Genomic DNA, 10,245 nt, shown 5'->3' with positions numbered 1-10,245 from the left:
GGGGTGGTACCTCTCGGTCAACCACTTCTGGTACGATCTTTCTTTGAATTGAGACGTGTGTTCGGGATCGCCTTTTCGCAAACATCAGCATCAAACTTGGTAGTTCTAGATCTAGTGGTGTGGGTTCTATTGCATGTGATCTTGGTTACCCCGGCTGGTTGAGTCGCAGTGCTCTCTATAGGGATGGTTTCCAGGTCCCAGTCGTGAACGTTCCCTTCCTCTTCGAGCAATGCCTTATCACCTCCAGTGTTCATAGTCTCAACTCCCAGGCCAGTTTTTAGCATTAAAGACCTGGTTCAGTCATTCCAGATGTTTTACCGTAGGGAATTACTGGATTAAACCTACCTTGCCAACAAGACGCTAACCGGTGCCATGACCTACACATGGTGCTTTCACTCTTCCTTACACTCAGGCAAAACACATCTGTTTGGGTTAACGAAGGTCAAGGTCACTGTAGAGCTTGCCAGACACGTCGGTTCATATGTTTGAAACGTCTCATTATACAACGTGCTCGCTTCTGTTAGCGTTTAGGTCAGCCATACCACGCGGTAGATTTCGTTTCTAAATAAATCACTTACTGCGCACGTGTGTATAACTCTGTCCTGTGAAACAGGGTAAACACATGTCTCTGTTCCCCATCTCCAGGAACGGGATGCTTATTGCATCTTTAACATGTGATAGAAATTAAATTTACAGAGGACATCAACGTGACGTTTACACCAATAGAACATAAACACAGTCCACCAGAAATGGTTTATTGTTATCAGCCTTTGTTTAGTAACTTACGCCAAAGTTAAAAATGGAATAAAACAGATTACCTCAATTGATTGTAGTAGTCAGTTACAGTTTCTAAATGCAGTAAACTGCGCTGTTTCGAGTGATTTTGGAGTCAGATATTGGTATATAATGCATTGTTTAAAAAGGTTTCTAACGAATACTGGAGTATATGTGATAGCAGACTCAGTTGCAGTGTCGACATGCAATATGATGTATTAGCTCCACTGATGTGAGTAAAACCGTTCACACCAGTGCAGGATCTATAGTATTACAATACATAGACTCCATATGTTCTGCTGTGAAAATATGCCTGGTGCGTTTGCTTGTCGAGCTTTTACACCACCAGATTGCAGTGTCTATGTAAGTGTTGAGCTCTACAGTACCACATTGTACAGTGTATAAAGGTGTTGAGCTTTACAGTACCACATTCTAGAGCGTATAGAAGTGTTCAGCTTTACAGTACCACATTGTAGAGTGTATAGAAGTGTTGAGCTTTACAGTACCACATTGTAGAGTGTATAGAAGTGTTGAGCTTTACAGTACCACATTGTAGAGTGTATAGAAGTGTTGAGCTTTACAGTACCACATTGTAGAGTGTATAGAAGTGTTGAGCTTTACAGTACCACATTGTAGAGTGTATAGAAGTGTTGAGCTTTACAGTACCACATTCTAGAGTGTATAGAAGTGTTGAGCTTTACAGTACCACATTGTAGAGTGTATAGAAGTGTTCAGCTTTACAGTACCACATTGTAGAGTGTATAGAAGTGTTGAGCTTTACAGTACCACATTGTAGAGTGTATAGAAGTGTTGAGCTTTACAGTACCACATTGTAGAGTGTATAGAAGTGTTGAGCTTTGACTTTACAGTACCACATTGTAGAGTGTATAGAAGTGTTGAGCTTTACAGTACCACATTGTAGAGTGTATAGAAGTGTTGAGCTTTACAGTACCACATTGTAGAGTGTATAGAAGTGTTGAGCTTTACAGTACCACATTGTAGAGTGTATAGAAGTGTTGAGCTTTACAGTACCACATTGTAGAGTGTATAGAAGTGTTGAGCTTTACAGTACCACATTGTAGAGTGTATAGAAGTGTTGAGCTTTACAGTACCACATTGTAGAGTGTATAGAAGTGTTGAGCTTTACAGTACCACATTGTAGAGTGTATAGAAGTGTTGAGCTTTACAGTACCACATTGTAGAGTGTATAGAAGTGTTGAGCTTTACAGTACCACATTGTAGAGTGTATAGAAGTGTTGAGCTTTACAGTACCACATTGTAGAGTGTATAGAGTGTTGAGCTGTATTGTAGAGTGTATAGAAGTGTTGAGCTTTACAGTACCACATTGTAGAGTGTATAGAAGTGTTGAGCTTTACAGTACCACATTGTAGAGTGTATAGAAGTGTTGAGCTTTACAGTACCACATTGTAGAGTGTATAGAAGTGTTGAGCTTTACAGTACCACATTGTAGAGTGTATAGAAGTGTTGAGCTTTACAGTACCACATTGTAGAGTGTATAGAAGTGTTGAGCTTTACAGTACCACATTGTAGAGTGTATAGAAGTGTTGAGCTTTACAGTACCACATTGTAGAGTGTATAGAAGTGTTGAGCTTTACAGTACCACATTGTAGAGTGTATAGAAGTGTTGAGCTTTACAGTACCACATTGTAGAGTGTATAGAAGTGTTGAGCTTTACAGTACCACATTGTAGAGTGTATAGAAGTGTTGAGCTTTACAGTACCACATTGTAGAGTGTATAGAAGTGTTGAGCTTTACAGTACCACATTGTAGAGTGTATAGAAGTGTTGAGCTTTACAGTACCACATTGTAGAGTGTATAGAAGTGTTGAGCTTTACAGTACCACATTGTAGAGTAGAGTGTATAGAAGTGTTGAGCTTTACAGTACCACATTGTAGAGTGTATAGAAGTGTTGAGCCACATTGTAGAGCAGCTACCACACATTGTACAGTGTATAGAAGTGTTGAGCTTTTACAGTACCACATTGTAGAGTGTATAGAAGTGTTGAGCTTTACAGTACCACATTGTAGAGTGTATAGAAGTGTTGAGCTTTACAGTACCACATTGTAGAGTGTATAGAAGTGTTGAGCTTTACAGTACCACATTGTAGAGTGTATAGAAGTGTTGAGCTTTACAGTACCACATTGTACAGTGTATAGAAGTGTTGAGCTTTACAGTACCACATTGTAGAGTGTATAGAAGTGTTGAGCTTTACAGTACCACATTGTACAGTGTATAGAAGTGTTGAGCTTTACAGTACCACATTGTAGAGTGTATAGAAGTGTTGAGCTTTACAGTACCACATTGTACAGTGTATAGAAGTGTTGAGCTTTACAGTACCACATTGTAGAGTGTATAGAAGTGTTGAGCTTTACAGTACCACATTGTAGAGCGTATAGAAGTGTTCAGCTATACAGTACCACATTGTAGAGTGTATAGAAGTGTTGAGCTTTACAGTACCACATTGTAGAGCGTATAGTATAGAAGTGTTGAGCTTTACAGTACCACATTGTAGAGTGTATAGAAGTGTTGAGCTTTACAGTACCACATTGTAGAGCGTATAGAAGTGTTCAGCTATACAGTACCACATTGTAGAGTGTATAGAAGTGTTGAGCTTTACAGTACCACATTGTAGAGTGTATAGAAGTGTTGAGCTTTACAGTACCACATTGTAGAGTGTATAGAAGAAGTGTTGTTGAGCTTTACAGTACCACATTGTAGAGTGTATAGAAGTGTTCAGCTTTACAGTACCACATTGTAGAGTGTATAGAAGTGTTGAGCTTTACAGTACCACATTGTAGAGTGTATAGAAGTGTTGAGCTTTACAGTACCACATTGTAGAGTGTATAGAAGTGTTGAGCTATACAGTACCACATTGTAGAGTGTATAGAAGTGTTGAGCTTTACAGTACCACATTGTAGAGTGTATAGAAGTGTTGAGCTTTACAGTACCACATTGTAGAGTGTATAGAAGTGTTGAGCTTTACAGTACCACATTGTAGAGTGTATAGAAGTGTTGAGCTTTACAGTACCACATTGTAGAGTGTATAGAAGTGTTGAGCTTTACAGTACCACATTGTAGAGTGTATAGAAGTGTTGAGCTTTACAGTACCACATTGTAGAGTGTATAGAAGTGTTGAGCTTTACAGTACCACATTGTAGAGTGTATAGAAGTGTTGAGCTTTACAGTACCACATTGTAGAGTGTATAGAAGTGTTGAGCTTTACAGTACCACATTGTAGAGTGTATAGAAGTGTTGAGCTTTACAGTACCACATTGTAGAGTGTATAGAAGTGTTGAGCTTTACAGTACCACATTGTAGAGTGTATAGAAGTGTTGAGCTTTACAGTACCACATTGTAGAGCGTATAGAAGTGTTGAGCTTTACAGTACCACATTGTAGAGTGTATAGAAGTGTTGAGCTTTACAGTACCACATTGTACAGTGTATAGAAGTGTTGAGCTTTACAGTACCACATTGTAGAGTGTATAGAAGTGTTGAGCTTTACAGTACCACATTGTAGAGCGTATAGAAGTGTTGAGCTATACAGTACCACATTGTAGAGCGTATAGAAGTGTTGAGCTTTACAGTACCACATTGTAGAGTGTATAGAAGTGTTGAGCTTTACAGTACCACATTGTAGAGTGTATAGAAGTGTTGAGCTTTACAGTACCACATTGTAGGAGTGTATAGAAGTGTTGAGCTTTACAGTACCACATTGTAGAGTGTATAGTGTAGAAGTGTTGAGCTTTACAGTACCACATTGTAGAGTGTATAGAAGTGTTGAGCTTTACAGTACCACATTGTAGAGAGTGTATAGAAGTGTTGAGCTTTACAGTACCACATTGTACAGTGTATAGAAGTGTTGAGCTTTACAGTACCACATTGTAGAGTGTATACAGTACCAAGTGTTGAGCTTATACAGTGTTCACTATACACATTGTAGAGTGTATAGAAGTGTTGAGCTTTACAGTACCACATTGTAGAGTGTATAGAAGTGTTGAGCTTTACAGTACCACATTGTAGAGTGTATAGAAGTGTTGAGCTTTACAGTACCACATTGTAGAGTGTATAGAAGTGTTGAGCTTTACAGTACCACATTGTAGAGTGTATAGAAGTGTTGAGCTTTACAGTACCACATTGTAGAGTGTTCGTATAGAAGTGTTGAGCTTTACAGTACCACATTGTAGAGTGTATAGAAGTGTTGAGCTACAGTACCACATTGTAGAGTGTATAGAAGTGTTGAGCTTTACAGAAGTGTTGAGCTATACAGTACCACATTGTAGACTGTATAGAAGTGTTGAGCTTTACAGTACCACATTGTAGAGTGTATAGAAGTGTTGAGCTTTACAGTACCACATTGTAGAGTGTATTGAAGTGTTGAGCTTTACAGTACCACATTCTAGAGTGTATAGAAGTGTTCAGCTTTACAGTACCACATTGTAGAGTGTATAGAAGTGTTGAGCTTTACAGTACCACATTCTAAAGTGTATAGAAGTGTTCAGCTATAGAGTACCACATTGTAGAGTGTATAAAAGTGTTGAACTCTACAGTACCACATTGTAGAGTGTATAGAAGTGTTGAGCATTACAGTACCACATTGTAGAGTGTATTGAAGTGTTGAGCTTTACAGTACCACATTCTAGAGCGTATAGAAGTGGTCAGCTTTACAGTACCACATTGTAGAGTGTATAGAAGTGTTGAGCTTTACAGTACCACATTCTAGAGTGTATAGAAGTGTTCAGCTATAGAGTACCACATTGTAGAGTGTATAAAAGTGTTGAACTCTACAGTACCACATTGTAGAGTGTATAGATGTGTTGAGCTTTATAGTACCATATTCTAGAGTGTATATAAGTGTCTAACTTTACAGTACTTGCATGCAGTGACCATACATGTGTCCATCGTTGTAATACGTTTATGCTTGTTACGTTTGCAGGTTATACTTGGTCATCAGCAGCCCATGGTTGTCGTGAAAAGCCATCTATGCTTTGTGTAAGAGTTTATTATTGGGATCTCGAGGCCAGGCTCTATAACTGACTGGTGAACGTTATCGGATCCCAGTGGTACTGATCAATGCTCATGATGTCAATCATTGGATTGTCTGGTTCAAACTTCATAACTTTTTAACGTCATACTGCTGGAATATTGCGGCTTTAAACAACAAACAAACAATGTACACGTGTCCATCGTTATAGTACAAGTATTCAGTACACGTGTCCATCATTGTAACGCCAGTATTCGAAGTGCATTTAAGTGTTCATCGTTATAGTACAAGTATTCAGTACACGTGTCCATCGTTGTAACGCCAGTATTCGAAGTGCATTTAAGTGTTCATCGTTACAGTACAAGTATTCAGTGCACGTGTCTATCTGCACAACATATCGTTGTGCATACAAGTGTCCAACTTTGTAATACATAGTGAGCATACATGTGCATACGGGTGAAAATAGCAGTGTATACACACGTGTCCCACAGCACACATATCGCTTTATTTGTATAGATACCACGTCAGGAAACATAGATTATAACAACCAGCCGTCCTCGCCCCCCGCACGGACCACTTCTATATGCGTTATTTGATGTAATACTGTCCACATGTGTCAGTATCCCCGTGCCGTGTGCCAGCTTGGTGACCAGTAAACACCGTAAAACATCGATCTGCGACATATCGACAGCGACGGCTGGCGTCGAGGATGGTCCACTAGTGCACGATCGACACTTTTGACAGATTGTTTCGCTGGTATTGTGTGAAGTTTTTACACAGTCAATATTAGCACTTGCGTCGTTTGGAGGAGATTTAAATTGTACGAGAATCCCTGATGGTCGATATGCTGGCAGACCACAGTATATGTATGTACCACTGTGATGCTCTGTTCAGACTCACACCCGTCAACATCCGGGTTACAATTGGTCTTCAGCACCCAATGCCTGTCGTAAAAGGTGACTAACGGGATCGGGTGGTTCGGCTTCCTTCCATGGTCCTATGCTAGTGACGAACCTGCATGTCATCCTTTAAACTTAATGTCCCTCATGCAAATTAAACACAGTATATGCAAATGTTAAATAAATTTGCATCAATCGGAATGTTTAAAATCTTCTTTTATTCTATTTTACGACAAGTTTCCCGCGCATGTCAAATTCTCGCAATATGCTTGAGTTTATGCTTTAAGATAAAAAGGGGTTACGTAATGAACCCCTTTTCAAGAAGGCTAGTCACTGAAAGGGGAAATCAACATCCCATCCTGACAGCTAGGGAGGCCCATGCTTCATGTGTGGTGAATTTGTGTGTGTGTGTGTTGGTTTTTTGTGTGTGTTTGTGTGAGTGTGTGTGTGTGTGTGTGTTTGTGTGTGTTTGCAAGCTATCACTGTGGTGGAAACTGTCTGAATGTGTGTAGCGGATTCTTACAAACTTTTAAACTTCGGTTTTTGATTTATAACACAACGAACCGAAAACATGACACCGTTAATTCTTACAATTACATTTCACAATGAAAAATATGATATCTATAATAGTTTCATCAAACACAATAATATATATTAAAGCGGGTGGCAATTGTCCTGCTCCCGAGAAGGCGTATTAATACAAATTTTATGTAAGTACAGCCAGTTCATCGCCACCATGTAGTTCTGGTGTATAAATACATCGTTTGTGTCAGTACAGCCAGTTCATCGCCACCGTGTAGTTCTGGCGTATTAATACATCGTTTGTGTAGCGTATCGTGACCAACGTCTCAACGTATGTGCCATATTGTAAGCTTCCGCATCCTTCACCCCAATAACAGCTAACATTTAAAACGATCTGATTTCTGCTGTGCTGAAGAGAACCAAACTCGTCAATATTCGACGTATATGCCGACAGTCTCTGGAACTGTGGGATCTGAACCAGACATTCCATTATGGACGTCATGAGCCTTGATACACACAACAAACTCAGTCAATCTGACCACCCGATCCCCTGAGTCACCTCATACGACAAACATGGCTTACTGAAGACTTATTGCGAACCAAGTCTTCACGGGGGACTTGTGTCACACCTTGTGTAACCGTAATTTGCAGGATCGCCCGTCCAAGGGCTAAGCCTTAGCCATCAAACAAATCCAAACTTAAATACATCCAAACAGTGAACTTTACATTGTTTAATATATAAGGCATAACCATGTTTAGGCATTTTACATACTAGATATTATACCAGATCTGTTTACAAGAGAAATCATTTCGAAGCTATACAGATAAGGGGGGGTTAATTAGTGTAAACGCTAAGTATCACTTCAGCAAAGTATCTCACTTCAAACAAGATAAATGCAAAATCGGCAACGTTTTATATCATGTACACACAATGTGAAACACAGTGTCCAACTGAGATTAATAACTCATGTGTTTTCTTTATTGACTGACGAGATATTTAAGATATTGTGCTATGGAGGGGAACTCTCTTCGGTTGTCATTTCCATTTGTATCAACTCTCTCATGGGTAAAACATCTGTAAATGCACTTCGCCATGCAAGATTAACAGGTCAGGTGGAACAACTCTCAGTTTTAAGTTACCTGCATGTGGTATGAGACGATTACAACCCTCACCACACATGCACTATGTATAGCTTACCTATTTAAAAGGATAATGACCGTCATCTCTACCTGCTTCTCGCAGTTTTTCAGCTTGTACACTGGCGAGTACAAGAACTATTTTTGTTTTGGCAACCGTGAATGCACTGCTGCGGCAAGACGTCGTGACCTGGTGGTAGTGCACTCATTTAGACCTGAAAGTTAGTCTTTACTTTCTTAAAGCTAGTGCTATGGAGGTTTCTGTTAAAAACACATTATCAGTTCACAGTGATCTCCCTATCCTTCCGCCTACAACCTTGTGGTATTCAGTTATTATCAGTTCACAGTGTCTCCCTATCCTTCCGCCTACAACCTTGTGGTATTCAGTTATTATCAGTTCACAGTTCAACCTTGTGGTATTCAGTTATTATCAGTTCACAGAGACTCCTATCCTTCCGCCTACAACCTTGTGGTATTCAGTTATTATCAGTTCACAGAGACTCCTCCTTCCGCCTACAACCTTGTGGTATTCAGTTATTATCAGTTCACAGAGACTCCCTATCCTTCCGCCTACAACCTTGTGGTATTCAGTTATTATCAGTTCACAGTTATTATCAGTCTCCTATCCTTCCGCCTACAACCTTGTGGTATTCAGTTATTATCAGTTCACAGTGTCTCCTATCCTTCCGCCTACAACCTTGTGGTATTCAGTTATTATCAGTTCACAGTGTCTCCCTATCCTTCCGCCTACAACCTTGTGGTATTCAGTTATTATCAGTTCACAGTGTCTCCCTATCCTTCCGCCTACAACCTTGTGGTATTCAGTTATTATCAGTTCACAGTGTCTCCCTTCACCCTTCCGCCTACAACCTTGTGGTATTCAGTTATTATCAGTTCACAGTGTCTCCTCCCTATCCTTCCGCCTACAACCTTGTGGTATTCAGTTATTATCAGTTCACAGTGTCTCCTATCCTTCCGCCTACAACCTTGTGGTATTCAGTTATTATCAGTTCACAGTGTCTCCCTATCCTTCCGCCTACAACCTTGTGGTATTCAGTTATTATCAGTTCACAGTGTCTCCCTATCCTTCCGCCTACAACCTTGTGGTATTCAGTTATTATCAGTTCACAGTGTCTTATTATCAGTTCACAGAGACTCCCTATCCTTCCGCCTACAACCTTGTGGTATTCAGTTATTATCAGTTCACAGTGACTCCCTATCCTTCCGCCTACAACCTTGTGGTATTCAGTTATTATCAGTTCACAGTGTCTCCCTATCCTTCCGCCTACAACCTTGTGGTATTCAGTTATTATCAGTTCACAGTGTCTCCCTATCCTTCCTCCTACAACCTTGTGGTATTCAGTTATTATCAGTTCACAGAGACTCCTACCCTTCCGCCTACAGCCTTGTGGTATTCAGTTATTATCAGTTCACAGTGTCTCCCTACCCTTCCGCCTACAGCCTTGTGGTATTCAGTTATTATCAGTTCACAGTGTCTCCCTACCCTTCCTCCTACAACCTTGTGGTATTCAGTTATTATCAGTTCACAGTGTCTCCCTATCCTTCACAGAGACTCCTACAACCTTGTGTGGTATTCAGTTATTATCAGTTCACAGAGACTCCCTATCCTTCCGCCTACAACCTTGTGGTATTCAGTTATTATCAGTTCACAGTGTCTCCCTATCCTTCCTCCTACAACCTTGTGGTATTCAGTTATTATCAGTTCACAGAGACTCCCTATCCTTCCGCCTACAACCTTGTGGTATTCAGTTATTATCAGTTCACAGAGACTCCCTATCCTTCCGCCTACAACCTTGTTGTATTCAGTTATTATCAGTTCACAGAGACTCCCTATCCTTCCTCCTACAGCCTTGTGGTATTCAGTTATTATCAGTTCACAGTGTCTCCGT

This window comes from Haliotis rubra, unplaced genomic scaffold, assembly GCF_003918875.1.
Source record: "Haliotis rubra isolate DU_JTF1 unplaced genomic scaffold, ASM391887v1 Scf25, whole genome shotgun sequence".
NCBI lineage: Eukaryota > Metazoa > Mollusca > Gastropoda > Lepetellida > Haliotidae > Haliotis > Haliotis rubra.
This window is presented reverse-complemented; position numbering follows the sequence as displayed.